The 20,011-nt window shown below is 42.3% G+C and overlaps 1 long non-coding RNA gene across 1 annotated transcript; it reads right to left on the bottom strand.

The window, feature by feature from the left end:
- Positions 1-458: 458 nt before the first annotated feature.
- On the bottom strand, positions 459-19,865 carry LOC114224909 (uncharacterized). Its single transcript, XR_003612480.2, has 5 exons — positions 19,451-19,865; positions 18,576-18,660; positions 4,294-4,534; positions 1,408-1,532; positions 459-842 (listed from the first exon to the last, which is right to left on the bottom strand). It is a non-coding gene; the product is annotated as an uncharacterized LOC114224909 (long non-coding RNA).
- Positions 19,866-20,011: the final 146 nt, after the last annotated feature.

The following is a 20,011-nucleotide window of genomic DNA, read 5'->3' as shown; positions in this document are numbered from 1 at the left end:
ACAAATCACATTTTGACTCTGCTGTGCCACTTTCTCATTGGAGAAGAATCATTCGCTCATTCAGCTAGTGTTTACAAAATGACCACAGCTGTGTAAACATTGCATCTCATGTATATTCCATCACCAGAGTCTACAGTGACATCTTCAGGGCTGGGGTACATACTTCTGTGATGAGGGGACACGTGTGTTTGTTGAAAAGTGATGTCCTCTTAATAGAAAGAGTACTGAATTTTTATATTTTCCACAATTTATAATGACACATTTACTTTTGTGAATCTCTGATCCGGTCCCCACCAGAGCTTTAAGGTATATGGCCACTGAATGGCATTGGTTTTGATCAGCCATTGTGTCCCCTGTGTGTGGCTCCACCCCAGCACCCCCGAGGCCCTCGAGCTTCTGGAACGGAAGAACGGGTTTGGAGTCTTAAGACCCAACTGTGCACATTTTTATTTGTCTTCCTTGGACAGCCCTTCCCTGCCCACCCCGGTTTTCATTTTGCATGACCCTAAAATGGATGTCATTATTCCTAGTTCTTAGGGTTAAGGATGTACCATGATTTGTGTCCAGCATAGAGGAGCTGATTCGTAATCCTTCGTGTCCTTTCTTCTTCCTATCTATCTGCTCCTCTTCTGTTGCCCAGATCCAGTGCAGAGTGACAGCCTGGTAGAACTGACCGAAAAGGTAATCACATTTGGCCACTTACGATTTAGGTGGCGTTAACATTAAGAGTTCCTTGAATGGTAGACAGCCTGTCCGTTGGCTTCAGCGGACCTACGGCATTTCCCAGACATCCAGCACGGGGCTTTGTCCTGGCACCAAGAACAAGAACTGTAGTTCTCCGCCTAGTCACAGAGATAGAGACAGAGGTGAATGCCCTATGAGGTAGATGCCGATTGAGGCAGTGACAAATGTGTAAAGCAGAAGGGGAAATGGGAGACCAGCATTCTGGCCTCCACAGAGGATCTGTCTGCCCTACAGACAGCTCTCTCCACCCGGAAACTTTAAAAAGTTTAAAAGTCACTCCTTAAGGAGGGGCTCTATTTGGGAATCTGTGTTGTGGCTGCAAATAAAAAGCAGGTCTAGACAAATGAACCCAAATCAGAAACCTGTCCTACCTTAATCCCATTGTCTTTCTTTTCCCGTGCCAACAGGGAGAACTTTCTTGAATCGTTAGATAACATCGAGAGTCATTTAGTAAGGGTTGATGAATGGAACGGTATTTGATAATGGCAAGTGAGTTTCTAAAAGGAGCTGAGAAAATACAGCCTGGTTCTCTAATGTGTACAAGGGACATGGTGGGTAGAGCAAAAGCCTTGTGGCGCAGGTAGAGAAAATCATTGAGGGACAGTCCACCCAAAGGTGTCCTCTCAGTGAGAGAATGAAATCTGCAACTGCCGTCAAACCTACAGCACAACGTCCGGTCCCTGGGCGTGAGCTCTCAGAACCCCCCTCCAGTGTGCGCCCAGCTTGAGTTCACTGGGTCCAGGTGGTAGTCCATTCAGGAGTGTGTGATGTCAGGCTTGAGACAGGACCTAAAAGAGTGATAAGTTTGAGGACATTTTTGAGTAATCTATTAAGTATAGTTTTGATCAGTTTTAATCTCAAAAGCTTGTGAGGAAAAGGAACCCAAAGGCTTCAGCCGGTACGGCTAAGACAGATAACAACTGAATCATCAGCAATTCTGTTTGTTTTTTCTTTTTCAACAGCTTTATGTATAATAGATCCAGGTTACACACTGTAACCCTGTGCAGGCATCACCACCTCCGGGTTGACAACGATTTCCATCACTCCACAAAGTTCCCTGGTGCCCATTTGCACTTAATCCCCACTCCAACCCCCAGGCTTCAGCAACTGCTGCTCTGCTTTCTGTCTCTAGAAGTGTGCTTTTTCTGGACATCTATAAAAGGAATCCTACAATATATAGTGTTTTGCATCTGGCGTAATATTTTTGCCTGTATCAGTACCTCATTCCTCTTTAGGAATACCATACTGTACTGACCTACTTACAGTTGATTGGCATTTGGGTTATTTCCAATTTGGTGTTCTTATGAAAAATGTTGCTGTGAATATTTGTGGACATGGCTTTGTGTGTTTGTGTCTCCATTTCTGTCAGACTTCTAAAGGTGGAATTGTAGGGTCATACGATATTTATGTTTTAACGTTTAAAGAGATGGCCAAACTGTCCAAAGTGGACGAGCAACCTTACAGTCCTGCCTGCAGTGTACACAAGTCCCCATTTCTCTACATCCTCACCAAAACCCAGCATGTCTGTTTTGGTTTTTTTAAGAGAGAAGAAGAGAGCGAGGGAGTGAGCATGCACACGTCGGGGAGGGGCAGAGGGAGAGAGTGAATCTTAAGCAGGCTCCACGCCCCTCGCAGAGCCCGACGTGGGGCTCAATGATGTGGGGCCCTGCATGGGTCTGGATTCCAGACCCTGAGATCATGACCTGAGCTGAAATCAAGATCAGAAGCTTAACCGACTGAACCACCCAGTCGCCCTGGCATGTCCGTCTTTTTAATGATAGCCATTTTAGCTGCGATATAGAGGTATCTCAAGGTAGTTTTAGTTGGATTTCCCTATGGCCAGTGGTGCTGAGCATTTTTTCATGTGCTTATTTGGCATTTGTATATCCTCCTTGATGAATTGTCCATATCTTTGCCCATTTTTACATGGGATAGTTTTTCTTCGTATTGAGTTGTAAGAGATCGCTATATATCCTGGATGCAAAACCCTTATCAGATACACGACTTACAATTATTTTCTCCCAGGCTGTGTTTTTTTGTCTTTTTGGTTTCTTTCTTTCTTTTTTTATTCTTAAGACTTTTTTTAAAAAGCAGTTTAAAGTTCACAGTAAAATTGAGGGGAAGGTATGGACATTTCCCATAAATCCTTTGCACCCCCCTCCCCTCATCTGTCACCACATTCATAGCCTCCCTATGATTTACATCTCCAACCAGAGTCATGCATGTGTTACAGCTGATAAACTTGCACTGACCCAGTCATAATCACCCAAGTACATAGTTTACATTAGGGTTCATTTTTGGTGTTGTACATTATTTGGATTTGGAAAAAAGTATGATGCTATGTACCCATCACTGTGGTATTATAAAGAGTATTTTCACTGCCCTAAAAACTTCTTTGCTTCCCCTGTTCATTCCTCCCCATACCCATAACCCCCAATCTTTTCGGGAATCATAGTTTTGCCTTTCCCAGAATGTCCTACAGCTGGAATACAGTTGGAATCACACAGTATGTAGCCTTTTCAGATGGGCTTCTTTCCCTTAGTAATATGCATTTAAGCTTCCTCCATGGCTTTTCATGCCTTGATAGTTCATTTCTTCTTAGTGCCAAATGATATTCCATCGTCTGGATGTACCACAGTTTAACCATTCACCAACTGAAGGATATCTTGCTTGCTTCCAAGTCTTGGCAATTATGAAGAAAGCTGCTGTAAACATCAGTGTGCTATAAACATCAGGTTTTGGGGTGGACATCATTTTTCATCTCCCTTGGATAAATACCAGGAATTGTAGTTTCTGGATCAGATGGTAGAAGTATGTTCAATTTTGTAAGAAACTGCTCGGCTGTCTTACAACATGACTATACCATTTTGCATTCTTAACCAGCAGTGAATGAGAATTCCTATTGTTCAACACCCATGCCAGCATTTGGTTTTGTTGATGTTCTGGAGTTTAGGCATTCTAGTAGGTATGTATAGTGTTTTAACTTACATTTCCCTAATGATGTGTGTTGTGGATCATCCTTTTCTTTTAAGACAAGAAGTTTATTTAAACAACAAGACAACAAGACTTGAAGGGAAAATGATCTAGGATTCATTTAGAGTAATTTATCCCTATTTAAAGACAGATTGCCCTACATGTAACAGCTACAGACAAAAGAGTTATAACATAACATTGTCCTTGGTTTTATAGGGATCAATGAAAAACATTAAAATTCTCCAACTGAACAAGGTATGTAAGGATTTTTATGTTGTTCTTTTTTTGTTAAACAGTGAGAGCAAAGTAACTTACTGGAATATAAAGACAAGAGCTGACTGAGCATGCCGCGAATGGAGAGAAGGGGTATTTTCACCGAACCAGTATTTTCCCCCATCCCATCTCCATTTGATGTTGATCAAAACATACCATTGGCCATTTTGTTATAAAAATGCAATATGCTTGTGCACATACAGTTACTTTATAATAAAGGAATGGGGAAGGAAAAAATGAAAGAATAGAGAAAACTCAGTTGTAGTGGCCAGGATGTGGTGGGGCCAAACTGCAGTTTTCTACCTGAGAATGTCATCTTGGTCCGGAGGAGCAGAGTTCTGCAGGACAAAAGTAGAGGTTTCCCTTCTCAGGGGACACCTCCCGTCTGCTGCTGGAACACATCCACCGTCTCTGCATGCTCCTCCCACTGTGCGGTGTGTCTGTTTCACTGGCTCAGGGAATTGGAATCTGAGTTGCCTCATTGACAAACCCTTTCCAAGTAGCAGCAACCCAACTTGCTTCAGGCATCAGCAGGTTTCTGATTCTGTATGAGAAATGAGCATAGTGCTGTTTTCAGCCGCTGAAATCAATCTGGAAGATGAAAAATCCCTGGGCTCTTTGTTGGCCACGGTGAGTCCCAGAGTCTCCTCAGCTGCCACTTCACAGAGAGGTACCGGGTCCACACCCAGCGAGCACACGAGCGGCCGCCGGAGCATCTCCTCACAGGCTGTCATCCAACTCTCTTCCTGGTGAGATGCCTGGGAAGGTTTTTGGCCCGTTTTTAAATGGGCTTGTTTTCTTTTCTTTTCTTTTTTTTTTTTTTTTAAAGATTTTTATTTATTTGAGAGAGAGAGGGAGAACATGAGCAGAGGGAGAGGGAGAAGCCGACTCCCCCGCTGAGCAGGGAGCCCGATGTGGGGCTCGATCCCAGGACCCCAAGATCATGACCTGAGCCGAAGGCAGTCGCTTAACTGACTGAGCCACCCAGGCACCCGGGTTGTTTTCTTACTGTTAAGAGTTCTTGTATATTTTGGATGACAGTGCTTTATCATGTGTCTTTTACCAATATTTTCTACCAGTCTGTGGCATGTCTTATTCTCTTGACATTATCTTTTGCAGGACAGAAATTTTATTTTTTAAAGATTTACTATTTAAAGGTGTGTGTGCAGGGGAGGGGAAGGGGAGAGGGGCAGAGGGAGAGAGAAACTTCAACAGGCTCCCTGGTGAGCCCGACCGGGGACTTGATCTCAGGATCGTGAGATCACGACCTGAGACCTGAGCTGAAACCAAGTCAGTCACTCAACTGACTGTGCCACCCAGGCACCCCCCCCACCAGAAATTTTAATTTTAGTTAAGTCCAGCTTATCAATTCCTTCTTTCATGAATTGGGCCTTTTGATGTAGTAACTATGATGTAACAACAACTTAGATGTAATCATTGCCATACCCAAGGTTATCTAGGTTTTCTATGTTATATTCTAGTCTCATAGTTTTGCACTTTACATTTAGGTTTATGAGCCATTTTGAGGTAATTTTTGTAAAAGGTGCAACATTTGTCTCTACATTCTTTTTTTTGTGTGTGTGTGGATGTCCAGTTATTCCACCATCCTTTGTTATCTTTGCTCCATTGTATGGCCTTTGCTCCTTTGTCAAAATCAGTTGTGACTATAAATGTGTTTCTACTTCTGAGCTCTGTGTCCCATTCCATTGATCTGTAGGTTTATTTTTTGCCACTACCACACTGTCTTGGTTATGGTGGCTACAAGTCTTACTAACAGCTTACTATAGGTAAGCTTATGACTTATTATATGTAAGTCTTCAAGTTGGGTAGTGTCAGTCTTCCAACTTTGTTCTCCTATAATACTGTTAACTGTTCTGGTTCTTTTGCCTCTCTATGTAAATTTTAGAATCAGTTTATTGATATCCACAAAACAGTTTTCTGGGATTTTAACTGGGATTGCATTGAGTCTATAGATCAATTTGGGAAGAACTGATATTTTGACAATATTGAGTCTTCCTATCCATGAACATGGAATATCTCTCCACTTACTTAGTTTTTGATTTTGTTCATCAGAATTTTGTAGTTTTCCTCACAGAGATCTTGTACATACTTTGTTAGATTTATACCTAAATATTTCATTTTGGGGGATGCTCATAAATATAGCATTGTGGTTTTAATTTCAAGTTCTACTTGTTCATTGTATATAGGAAAATTATTGGCTTGGGTATATTATCCTTATATCCTGCAACCTTTTTATACTTGCTTAGGTTTTTTCTTCAATTTCTTTTGACTTTCTACATATGATCATGTCATCTGACAACAAAGACAGTTTTATGCCTTTTCAGACTGTATATTTTTATTTCTTTTTCTTATTGCATAAGCTGGAACTTCCAGTATGATTTGAAAAGGAGTGGTGAGTGGGGACATCCTTGCCTTGTAACTGATCTTAGTGGTAAAGCTCTGAGTTTCTCACCATTGGGTATGATATTAATTGTAGGGTTTTTATAGATAGTCTTTATCAAACTGAGGATGTTCCCCTCTATTCCTAGTTTATTGGGAGTTTTACCACAAATGTGCATTGGATTTTGTAAAGTTCTATTTTTGCACCTATTGATATTATTGTATGAATTTCATTTTTAGCCTACTGATGTGATGACTTACATTAATTTTCAAATGCTTAGCTAGTCTCATGTTGCATACTTGGGATAAGTCCCACTTGGTTATGGTGTATAATTCTTTTTGTACATTGTTGGATTTGATTTGCTAATTTTTTTTGAGAATTCTTGCATCTAATATTCATGACAGATAATGGCCTATAGTCTTCTTGTAATGTCTTTGTCTGGTTTTGGTATTAGGGTAATCCTGGCCTCCTACAATGAGTTAGAAAGTATCTGCATCTAATCTCCAAAAAAGATTGTAGAGAACAGATAGAATTTGTTTCTTAAATGTTTGGTAGAATTCACCAGTGAACCCATCTAAGCCTGGTGCTTTCTGTTTTGGAAGGATATTAATTATTAACTCAATTTCTTGAATAGATACAGGCCTATTCAGACAATTTGGCAATTTGCTTTTGCAAATTGTCTTTCATGGAATTGGTCCATTTCATCTAGGTTATCAAATTTGTGGACATAGAGTTGTTAATAGTGTTCCTTTATTATTTTAATTTCCATAGGATTTGTAGTGATGTCTTCTCTTTCTTTTCCAATATTAGTAATCTGTATCCTCCCTCCTTCTTTCTCCCTTTTTGTAAATAGCCTGGCTGAGGCTTACTGATTTTATTGATCTTTCCAAAGAACCAGCTTTTGGTTTCACTGATTTTCTGTATTGATTTTGTTTTTCAATTATACTGACTTCTGATCTACATTTTATTATTTCTTTTCTCCTTTTGCTTATTTTGGATTTAATTTGCTCTTCTTTTTCTATTTTCTTAAGCTGGAAATTGGGTAATTGATATTTGGTATTTTTCCCAATATATGCATTCAATGGTATACATTTCCTTTTTTTTTTAAAGATTTTATTTATTTTAATTTGTTTGAGAGAGAGAGAATGAGAGATAGAGAGCATGAGAGGGAAGAGGTTCAGAGGGAGAAGCAGACTCCCTGCTCAGCAGGGAGCCCGATGTGGGACTCGATCCCGGGACTCCAGGATCATGACCTGAGCCGAAGGCAGTCGCTTAACCAACTGAGCCACCCAGGTGCCCCTCTATACATTTCCTTCTAAGAACTGCTTTCACTGCATCTCACAAATTTTGGTAAGTTGTGTTTTCATTTTCATTTAGCTCAAAATATCTTTAAATTTCTCTTGAGATTTCTTCTTTGGCTAGTATGATCTCCATGTATTTTGGGATTTTCCTGCTAATGATTTCTAATTTAGTTCCTTAGCGGCCTGAGAGCAGACATTGTATGATTTCTAGCCTTTTAAAATTATTAAGATGTATTTTATGACCCAAAATGTGGTCTGTCTTGGTGAATGTTCCATGTGAGCTTGAGAAGCATGTGTGTTCTGCTGTGGTTGGGTGAAATAATCTATAGATGTCAATTATATCCAGTTGATTGATGGGGTTGAGTTCAACTATATCCTAGCTGATTTTCTGCCTGCTAGATCTGTTCATTTCTGATAGTGTCATGTTGAAGTCTTCAACTCTGATAGAATTTCGAGGAGAAACAGATGAATGCACTACCAGTTTTTGCCTCACATAGTTTGACACTCAGTTGTTAGGTGCATGGCTTGATTTTTATTTTCTTAATGGTGTCTTTTGAAGTTTGATGCCTTTTAATTTTGAATATATTCTGTTGATCACTTTTGCCTGTTGAGGATACTGTGGGCAGTGTCAAGGTCAGCCAGGAGTATGTAGGTCACTGAGACCTTCTCCAGGTCTCCACTGTGCATGGGCATAGCCTCATCCAAGAATATGCTTGACTCAACCACACAATTCCAGGCTTATGGGGCCATTAGCTCACCCCACTCACTCTGCTGAGATTGCCATTTCCACTGACAGCTTTACTGGGTTCAGGTTTCATCCACTGTTTCAAATCTAGTGAGTCCTCTTGGACTGCTGGGGTCCTCATAGTTCTGTCATGCTCTGACCAAATCTCCATGTCAACTAAGCTGGCAGGGGAACGGGAGTAGCCTGGGGGAAGAACTGCAAAGACTTGCACTGTGCAGCACTTGTTCAAGCATAGATGCCTCTCAGATTGTTGTAGATCTTTCTCTGATTTCCAGAGCAGTGAAATAATCAATTTTGTCCAGCTTTATAGACCCTTTCTGGTCTGGGGAGAAGCTATACCAGTCTCTCCCTCAGCCATAGCTAGAAATCTCACATTGGCAATTCTATTTTAAAGCAAGAAGAGATGAGAGAGGTCTTGATTCAAATATGGCACCCTCAGCTGAGAAATAGTGACCAAGTGTACACACTAATATTAAAATAATAATAATAAATAAATACCTAAAGAACTTCTTATAAATTCTAAATGACAGCCTTCAGATACACCCTCCTGTCCTCAAAAGAATTTCCAGGTTACCTGGGGAGACATTGTTGAAGGTGCTGTGAATGTGGTCTCTACAGGAAGGGCCCCTCACCTGGCTGGATCTAGGGAGGGAAGGATGAGGAGAGGTGGCAGGAAAAACCCAAAGAGGAACAGAGACTCTGGTGCATTCAGAGGCTGCTGGGGCAGTCTGTCACCTACTTTCTTAACAGATACCTACTTGAAGGTATATTGGAAAGTCGCTTGTCTTGGAAAGAGACATTCTAATGAGGGCCTGCACGTGACAAGGAGGGGGAGTGCCGGTTGGTTGGTACTGTTCCCTGAGAGTAAAAACCGACTGGATACACTGCTGGAGGGTATGTAAAATGGAACAATGGTTTTGGAAAACAGTTTGGCAGTTCCTCAAAATGTTAAATGTAGAGGGCGCCTGGGTGGCTCTGTCGTTGAGCGTCTGCCTTCGGCTTGGGCCGTGGTCCCGGGGTCCTGGGATCAAGTCCCACGTGGGGCTCCCTGCTCAGCAGGAAGCCTGCTCCTCCCTCTCCCACTCCCCCTGCTTGTGTTCCTGCTCTCACTGTGTCTCTGTCAAATAAATAAATAAAATCTTTAAAAACAAATAAAATAAAACACTGAAGTTTAAAAAAAAATGTTAAATGTAGAGTTATCATATGATCCTGCAATTCTACCCAAGAGAAGTCAAGTGCCCATCCACACAAAAACCTGTACATAAATGTTTACAGCAGCGTTATTCACAAATAGTGAAAAAGTGGAAGCAACATCAAGTAGTAAATGAGTAAAGTGTAATATATCCATGCAGTGGGCTAAGGCTCAGCAATAAGAAGGAACGAAGTTCTAATCCATGCTACGATATGGATGAATCTCAAACACGTATTAATGGAAATAAGACAGTTACTAAAGACCACATATTTCTTGCCTCCCTTATAGAAAATGTCAGAATAGGCAAATCTGTAGACAGGAAGTAATTCGTGGTTGCTAGGGGTTGGGGACAGGGAGGATGGGAAGTGACTGTTCATGGTATGAGGTTTCTTTTGGGGTAATATGCTCTAAAATCACATTGTGGTGATAGTTGCACAACTCTGTAAACATACTAAAACCTACTGAGTCGTACACTGTAAATTGATGAATTTTATAGTATGTTAGTTATAGTTCAATAAAATGGTTTAAAAATCTGATTTAGGAATCTGTAATGATGGGATCTGCAGGGGAGGCTATTCTGGGCCTTGGGAGGATCAGGGAAGGGCTGCCAGCTGGTTCCATGATGGGACCCCCACAATGGGTCCCACTTCTGTGAATTGTCTGATAGGCAGCAGAGGGGCGGGGCCTGTGCTGGAATATTTAAACCTCCCCAGTAGGTGGGACTAGAAGGAGGCCGGCTTTCTTCTCTGGTGTTGCTGCAAAGACCCTAAGGCTTCTACCCTGGGTGGGCAGGCAGCCAGCTCTCCCCATAGGGAGAGGGTGCCTTGCTCAAAGGTGCCCTCAAAAGCTGAGGAAATTTGAATGTTTAAGATCAAACCCCAGTGAGTTTGAAACACAAATACCTGGGCATGTGGTCTATGAAAGCTCAAATTCAACACATGAAAGAGGATTTAAGCCTTCCCCCAAAGCAAATTACACTAAGGTGGAAGATCCATGACATTATGCTAGGTGCAATAAGCCAGTCACAGAAGGGCAGAGACTGTAGGATTCCCCTTATGTGAGGTCTCTCCAGAATTCGGACACCTAGAAGTGGAGAGCAGCATGGTGCTTGCCAGGGGCAGGGTGAGGGGAACGGAGAGATGCTGTTCAACAGGCATAAAGCTTCAGTTATGCAGGACGGTCAAGTCTAGGGGTCTGCTGTGCAACGCCGGTCTGATGCTAACAAGATGGGATTGTACACTTCAGCATTTGTCAAGAGGGTAGATGTCAGGTTAAATAGTCTTCCTACAGTAATAAAAACAAAAGCTAAAAATTAGTTATAGATTTCTGGGGCGCCTGGGTGGCTCAGTCGTTAAGCGTCTGCCTTCGGTTCAGGTCATGATCCCAGGGTCCTGGGATGGAGCCCCACATCGGGCTCCCTGCTCCGCGGGAAGCCTGCTTCTCCCTCTCCCTCTCCCCCTGCTTGTGTTCCCTCTCTCACTGTGTCTCTCTCTGTCAAATAAATAAAATCTTAAAAAAAAAAATTGGTAAAGTTCTGTTGGTAGGCTGCCTCTAATTCATTCACTCAGCAAATTCACCAAGCAGCCACTCTGCCTGCCAGCTGCAGGTGTGGCCAGTACAGACGCCAATCTCCACCTCCGTGTAGCCCGCGCTCCCCCAGGGAGACGCTGTAGGACAGACTGCCGGAGATGCTCCAAGGAAGAGCAAAGAGAGAAGGGCGATAATGGAAAAGTTAGGGGCCAGCCAACTGAGATATTGCACGTTGGTCAGAAAAGCCTCCCTTGGAAGGTGACGCTTGAAGACTTGAAGCGGGTGAGGGAGGAAGAAGGGCACAGCGGGGTTAGGATCCTCATGGGCAGCGGTGGGGGGTGGGCACGCAGGCAGGGCCCAGCGCGTGAGGGGGCTCCTGCCCGGATTCAAGCAGGGGGGATGCACAGGCCCGCTGCTGCTCCTCAGTTGGGAATCACAGAGGCAGGCAAAGGCGGAAGCAGCCAGGCCTCAAGCTAACGGTGGGAATGGTGTTAGGGAGAATTCACGCATGCTGCCTCTCAGCAAGTTTAAGCCTGGGCAGGAGTGCCCACATTTCAGAGGGGCCGGAGGAAAATCGTGATGTAATGCCTCTATAGAACCCAGGCAGGCAGGCAAGTGGGAGAATACTTGCCGAAGACCAAAACCCAGCCCAGAGGGAAACCAATCCAGAAAATGTTCTGGTAAGGCTTTGTATTATATATAACTTAGAAAAATATGAATTCAATTCATATCAAAGATGAGATGACAAAATAACAGAGTGATACATACGAAGACTGCAGAGCTAAGAAAACAAATGCCAAGAGGGTGTCATTCTTACTGCATTAGAAACAGTGAGAAGTAGAACAGACTTGCTGAAAATTGAGTTACAGATACCTACATGAAGGCAAGCCTTTTGTTTATGGCTAGAAAGTTCTTGAAGAGGGCAGTCATGTCATTTTTCTATTATCCTCAAGGCCCAGTGGCAGAGGTACCAGCAGGAACACAAAAACTACCTTTGGAGAAGGCAAAACACATCCACGTGGGTGGACCCAAATTTGAGCCAGACACATACTTGAAAGCATTGCTTTGATCCTGTTTCTTCCTTTTGGCAGAATCAGCCTGCAGAGCCCGACTGTGATGATCCTTAACTTTACGAAGACTCCTTAGGTTGACTTTTGCTCTAGGGTTTGTTTCTATAGGTTGACTTTTGCTCTAGGGTTTGTTTCTAATGATGTTGCAAAAGAGTAGCTCCCTTTTGTGAATAGAAATAGCACTTGGGGGAGGGGCGCCTGGGTGACTCAGTCTGTTAAGTGAATGCCTTCGGCTCAGGTCATGATCTCAGGGTCCTGGGATCGAGTCCTGCGTCAGGCTCCCTGCTCAGCGGGGAATCTGTTTTCTCCCTTTCCCTCTGCTCCTTCTCCCCACACCCCCAGCTCATTCTCTCTCTCAAATAAATAAAATCTTAAAAAAAAAAAAAAGAAATAGCACTTAGGGGTATAGCTTTGGTTTGAAATTTGAAGTAGTGCTTGAGGGCAAGTTAATAAATAAGTTGTTTGTCTTTAAATAACTGTCAGCTTGCCCCTTTCCTGAGTAGAGCAGGAAGTGTGACAGCTGAAGGCCAAGGCTGAAGTTCTAGTGTTTTATTTTCTCAATAAAGTAAGGCATGATTATGCATGGATGTTACTGAAAAAAAATCCTAAGTACATTTTCACTGCAGTCACCATAAACAAACGAAAAAGGAAAATGCAAACTGGGAACTGTTAGTAAAGAGCGTGGGCCTGGATGTCAGAGCTGAGGGCTGGAACAGAGAAGGAAACCCAGCCCCAGCAAACCCCTCTCTGAATCCCTTTCCTTTCACGTTACCTGAGGGGCTGGGTAGGTGATTTCTCAGGCCTCTTCCCACACCTAATGTTCTGGGTGCTGTGCATCTAACTGAAGATTAACCACCTGCCAGTGGCTTTATTTAGGCTTTTAGAAATGTTTTAGTGCATTCCTTTGATGTTCCTATTTCCACACTGACACAATATATTGAGAACATACATGTCTCAGGCACATGTCCCATATCTATGTCACCTGATTTAATTCTTATAACTCTGGGGGCAGGTATCATAATACAAAACTTACAGGTGAGGTGAGGAAACTCAAATGCAGAAAGAGAGCCCAATTTCACAGTAAGTAGTAGGGTGGGAACTGAACCCCCAGACCGACTCTCTGCCACCATGCTCCTCACCAGTGTATTACACTTGGTAGAACTGTACCTAGCATGAAAATATTACTTTTTTCTTTTTTTCTGACAGAGAGAGAGAGTGCAAGCACGAGCAGGGGGAACAGCAGAGGGAGAGGGAGAAGCAGGCTCCCCACTGAGCATGGAGCCTGACTTGGGACTCCATTCCAGGACCCCGGGATCATGACCTGAGCTGAAGGCAGACGCTTAACCGACTGAGCAACCCAGGCGCCCCTGAAAACATTACTTAAGGTTTTTTACTTGATCAAAATGTGAAAGTCTTGACTAAAAGAACTGACTAACAAAAGGACTAATTAGAGTTCTTTCCAACTTTCTTCTTGTGATTGAGTTCTAGTTGGAAAGAACTCAAATACATAGAGGCTAAAGAGCATCCTACTAAAGAACGAATGGGTCAACCAGGAAATTAAAGAAGAATTAAAAAAATTCATGGAAACAAATGAAAATGAAAACACAACTATTCAAAATCTTTGGGATGCAGCAAAGGCAGTCCTAAGAGGAAAGTATATGGCAATACAAGCCTTTCTCAAGAAACGAGAAAAGTCTCAAATACACAACCTAACCTTACACCTAAAGGAGCTGGAGAAAGAACAAATAAAGCCTAAACCCAGCAGGAGAAGAGAAATAATAAAGATCACAGCAGAAATCAATGAAATAGAAACCAAAAGAACAGTAGAACAGATCAACGAAACTAGGAGCTGGTTCTTTGAAAGAATTAATAAGATTGATGAACCCCTGGCCAGACTTATCAAAAAGAAAAGAGAAATGACCCAAATCAACAAAATCATGAATGAAAGAGGAGAGATCACAACCAACACCAAAGAAATACAAACAATTATAAGAACATATTATGAGCAACTATATACCAGCAAATTAGATAACCTGGAAGAAATGGATGCATTCCTAGAGATGTATCAACTACCAAAACTGAACCAGGAAGAAATAGAAAACCTGAACAAACCTATAACCACTAAGTAAATGGAAGCAGTCATCAAAAATCTCCCAACAAACAAGAGCCCAGGGCTAGATGGCTTCCCAGGGGAATTCTACCAAACATTTAAGGAAGAATTAATACCTATTCTTCTGAAACTGTTCCAAAAAATAGAAATGGAAGGAAAACTTCCAAACTCGTTTTATGAGGCCACCATTATCTTGATCCCAAAACCAGACAAAGACCCCATCAAAAAGAATTACAGACCAATATCCTTGATGCCCATGGATGCAAAAATTCTCACCAAAATACTAGCCAATAGGCTCCAACAGTACATTAAAAGGATTATTCACCACGACCAAGTGGGATTTATCCCTGGGCTGCAAGGCTGGTTCAACATCCGCAAATCAATCAATGTGATACAATACATTAATAAAAGAAAGAACAAGAACCATATGATCCTCTCAATAGATGCAGAAAAAGCATTTGAAAAGGTATAGCATCCTTTCTTGATTAAAACTCTTCAGAATATAGGGATAGAGGGTACATACCTCAATATCATAAAAGCCATCTACGAAAAACCCACAGTGAGTATCATTCTCAATGGAGAAAAACTGAGAGCTTTCCCTGTAAGATCAGGAACACGGCAGGGATGTCCACTATCACCACTGTTATTCAACATAGTATTAGAAGTCCTAGCCACAGCAATCAGACAACAGAAAGAAATAAAAGGCATCCGAATGGGCAAAGAAGAAGTCAAACTCTCACTCTTTGCAGATGATATGATACTTTATGTGGAAAACCCAAAAGACTCCACCCCAAAACTGCTAGAACTCATACAGGAATTCAGTAAAGTGGCAGGATATAAAATCAATGCACAGAAATCAGTGGCATTCCTATACACCAACAACAAGACAGAAGAAAGAGAAATTAAGGAGTGATCCCATTTACAATTGCACCCAAAACCAAAAGATACCTAGGAATAAATGTAACCAAAGAGGCAAAGGATCTGTACTCAGAAAACTATAAAATACTCATGAAAGAAATTGAGGAAGACACAAAGAAATGGAAAAACGTTCCATGCTCATGGATTGGAAGAACAAATATTGTGAAGATGTCTATGCTACCTAGAGCATTCTACACATTCAATGCAATTCCCATCAAAATACCATCAAGTTTTTTTAAAGAAATGGAAGAAATAATCCTAAAATTTATATGGAACCAGAAAAGACCCCAAATAGCCAGAGGAATGTTGAAAAAGAAAAGCAAAGCTGGTGGCATCACAATTCCGGACTTCCAGCTCTATTACAAAGCTGTCATCATCAAGACAGTATGGTACTGGCACAAAAACAGACACAGAGATGAATGGAACAGAATAGAGAGCCCAGAAATGGACCCTCAAGTCTATTGTCAACTAATCTTCGACAAAGCAGGAAAGAATGTCCAATGGAAAAAAGACAATCTCTTCAACAAATGGTGTTGGGAAAATTGGACAGCCACATGCAGAAAAATGAAACTGGACCATTTCCTTACACCACACATAAAAATAGACTCAAAATGGTTGAAAGACATCAATGTGAGACAGGAGTCCATCAAAATCCTAGAGGAGAACACAGGCAGCAACCTCTTCGACCTCAGCCACAGCAACTTCTTCCTAGAAACATCACCAAAGGCAAGGGAAGCAAGGGCAAAAATGAACTATTGGGACTTCATCAGGATAAAAAGCTTTTGCACAGCAAAAGAAACAGTCAACAGAACCAAAAGACAACTGACAGAATGGGAGAAGATATTTGCAAATGACATATCAGATAAAGGGCTAGTTCCAAAATCTATAAAGAACTTATCAAACGCAACACCCAAAGAACAAATGATCCAATCAAGAAATGGGCAGACAAAGAAGACATCCAAATGGCCAACAGACACATGAAAAAGTGCTCAACATTGCTCGGCATCAGGGAAATCCAAATCAAAACCTCAATGAGATACCACCTCACACCAGTCAGAATGGCTAAAATTAACAAGTCAGGAAATAACAGATATTGGCGGGGATGCGGAGAAAGGGGAACCGTCCTACACTGTTGGTGGGAATGCAAGCTGGTGCAGCCACTCTGGAAAACAGTATGGAGGTTCCTCGAACAGTTGAAAATAGAGCTACCCTACGATCCAGCAATTGCACTACTGGCTATTTACCCCAAAGATACAAATGTAGGGATCCGAAGGGGTACGTGCACCCTGATGTTTATAGCAGCAATGTCCACAATAGCCAAACTATGGAAAGAGCCAAGATGTCCATCGACAGATGAATGGATAAAGAAGATGTGGTATATATACACAATGGAATAATATGCAGCCATCAAAACGAATGAGATCTTGCCATTTGCAACGACGTGGATGGAACTGGAGGGTATTATGCTAAGCGAAATAAGTCAGAGAAAGACATGTATCATATGATCTCACTGATATGAGGAATTCTTAGTCTCAGGAAACAAACTGAGGGTTGCTGGAGTGGTGGGGTGTGGGAGGGATGGGGTGGCTGGGTGATGGACATTGGGGAGGGTATGTGCTATGGTGAGCACTGTGAATTGTGTGAGATTGTTGAATCGCAGACCTGTACCTCTGAAACAAATAAATACATTATATGTTAAAAAAAAAAAGATAGCAGGAAGGGAAAAATGAAGGGGGGACATCGGAGGGGGAGACAAACCATGAGAGACTAAGGACTTTGAGAAACAAACTGAGGGTTCTAGAGGGGAGGGGGGTTAGGGGATGGGTTAGCCTGGTGATGGGAATTAAAGAGGGCACATGCTGAATGGAGCACTGGGTGTTATGTGCGAACAATGAATCATGTAACACTACATCAAAAACTAATGATGTAATGTATGGTGATTAACATAACATAATAAAAAAAAAAGACATTAGAAACTCCAATGCCTCAGAGATGCATTCTCGGTCTTTGTGTCGCTTTGAGCTGAGGAGGTGGTGGTATTCCAATGGCTGGGTGTGGCCGCCAACAGCGCGGCCTGGTCTTGCACTTGGCAGGTTTCAGTGGGAGCCCAGTCGGAAGCCCCAGGCCTATGATGAGGAACACTGTTCCCAAATGAGATTGCACGCAACATGCTTCTTAACAATTTGGGTTCCTTGGACCAATGCTTCTGAAAGTCTGGTTCACACAGCCCTGGGAGTTCCGAGTGCCTTTTTTTTTTTTAATGTTTTTTATTTATTTATTCATGAGAGTCAGAGAGAGAGAGGCAGAGGCAGAGGGAGAAGCAGGCTCCCCGCCCAGCAAGGAACCCGATGCGGGGCTCAATCCCAGGACCCCGGGATCATGACCTGAGCCGAAGGCTGAGTGCCTTTTGTGGAATGTGCAATATTAGACTATTTTCATAATATACTACAAATGTTACTTACACTGATATTTGTACTGAACTAAGGTGCGGAAGCAATGGTGGGTAAAACTGCTGGAATCTACACACACATCAAGCCAGGGGCACCAAACTGCTGGTTAGGATCACAATATTCTTTATCTCAAGCACGTGCTAAAAAAAAAAAGTGCTATTTCACTTAAATGTGTCTTTAGAGAAGCAGTAAAAATTGCTACTTTTATTATATCTTGAAATGTAAGTTGTGTGACACAAACTGAGAAGTACCCATAAGGCACCCCCATCCTGGAGCACAATGTTGGTCTGGAAGAAAAGCACCGCAGTAATTGAATTGTGAGCTGAACTAGCTGCTCGCCTTACCGCACACCAGGTTTATTTAAAAGAACTGACAAATTGTGGTTCTTGGGCAGAGATATTCTTGAACTTAACAAAGTAAGCCCGTTGCTTCAAAAACAGCGAACTATTTATTGCCAATGATAAAATTTTAGGTTTTAAGCCAAAATTCTACTAGAAAACGCGTCTCCATCACTCTTTGGCTTAGAATTTCCCAAGGCTGTTGGTGATACTTCAAAGTTATGTATGATTATTAAAATATTGATTTTGTAGTGATATATGTCAACACGTGGACGATCTCTACACACATCAGTTGGAGCAGTGATGTAGTTGACTACTACATCGGTGACCCAATATTGTCTAAATGACCAGTGCACACTATAAATTATGCAAAGGTAAATGCTGGATTCACCATGCAAGACAGACCAAAAGTTCACCGATGTGGTTCCAGATGCCATACAGTAATCAAACTTTAAGAAACAAACAATTATCTTTAAAAAAACAATAATCTGGATAGGCTATTAATATATCCCCCCCTTCCAACCACATACCTGTGTGAGGCTGGATTTTCCTCATATGCTTCGACCAAAATGAAGTATCCCAAGATGGAAAGTAGAAGCAGATAGGAGAATCCACCTGTGTTCAATTAAGCCAGACATTAAAGACATTTGCAAAATTGTAGAACAATTCCACTCTTCACTAATTTTTTTTTTTTTTTGGCTTGGAAGGTTTTTCCCCATAGAAATATATAATTGATGTTAATATATAATAGTTTTATCATTGTTATTTTAAAATGAATTAACATATATATATATTTTAAGGATTTTTATTTATTTATTTAACACAGAGAGAGAGAGAGAGAGAGAGAGAGAGAGAGAGAGAGAAAGAGAGAGAGCGAGCGCACAAGTAGGCAGAGGGGCAGACAGAGGGAGAGGGAGAAGCAGGCTCTCCGCTGAGCAGGGAGCCCGACGCGGGGCTCGATCCCAGGACCCCGGGACCATGACCCAAGCCGAAGGCAGCCCCTCAATCGACTGAGCCACCCAGGCGCCCCAACATACATTTTTAAAATCTGTTTTTGGTGCGCCTGGGTGGCTCGGTTGGTTAAGCGACTGCCTTCGGCTCAGGTCATGATCCTGGAGTCCTGGGATCGAGTCCTGCATCGGGCTCCCTGCTCAGCGGGGAGTCTGCTTCTCCCTCTGACCCTCCCCCCCTCTCATGCTCTCTCTCATTCTCTCAAATAAATTTAAAAAATCTTTAAAAAATTAAAATATGTTTTGATTTCTAATACAATGACTATTGATAGATACAAACCACATAACAGAAGTTTGGGGGTCCTCAATAGTTTTTAAGGACCAAAAGGTCCTAAAACCAAGAAGTCAAGGAAGTGCGATCTTAACCCCTCCCTGCTCCCCCAGCAGCCACGGACACAGGAAAACCTGACGCAGGGCGCTGCTTCAACAGGGGCTTCTCAAGTTCACAAGTGGCGAGCGGCTGCAGCCTAGGGCTCCCAACTCGTATTTCAGGGCTCTCCAAAACACCATGCTGGTTCCCAGCGTGGGAGTTCAGCTTGCTGCCATTCTAGCAAAAGTCAGAAGGAACAGTAAATAAAAAAGAGCTTTGCAATTTGTGAGGAAAATAATAGCAGTAAGGAGACAAAGTCAATGCTAGACCACTTCTGCTGGCCTGCCTCTTCTCCGATGCTCCAAAGGGGCTAAAATGAGGGGTGCACGTGTCATTTTATTGGAGAGAAGTAAATTGCAGAAAAGGGACTTAGTGATCATTTGCATGTTTCTCCTTTAAATCCTGAATTTCGGGGCGCCTGGGTGGCTCAGTCGTTAAGTGTCTGCCTTTGGCTCCGGTCATGATGATCCCAGGGTCCTGGGATCGAGCCCCGCATTGGGCTCCCTGCTCAGCGGGGAGCCTGCTTCTCCCTCTCCCACTCCCCCTGCTTGTGTTCCCTCTCTCACTATATCTCTGTCAAATAAAT

Source organism: Eumetopias jubatus, unplaced genomic scaffold (assembly GCF_037043125.1).
Source record: "Eumetopias jubatus isolate StellerSeaLion01/CBP00866 unplaced genomic scaffold, mEumJub1_p1.0 scaffold_2, whole genome shotgun sequence".
Classification (NCBI taxonomy): Eukaryota; Metazoa; Chordata; class Mammalia; order Carnivora; family Otariidae; genus Eumetopias; species Eumetopias jubatus.
Note: the sequence above shows the minus strand (reverse complement) of the source record. Positions and strands in the feature narration are given on the sequence as shown.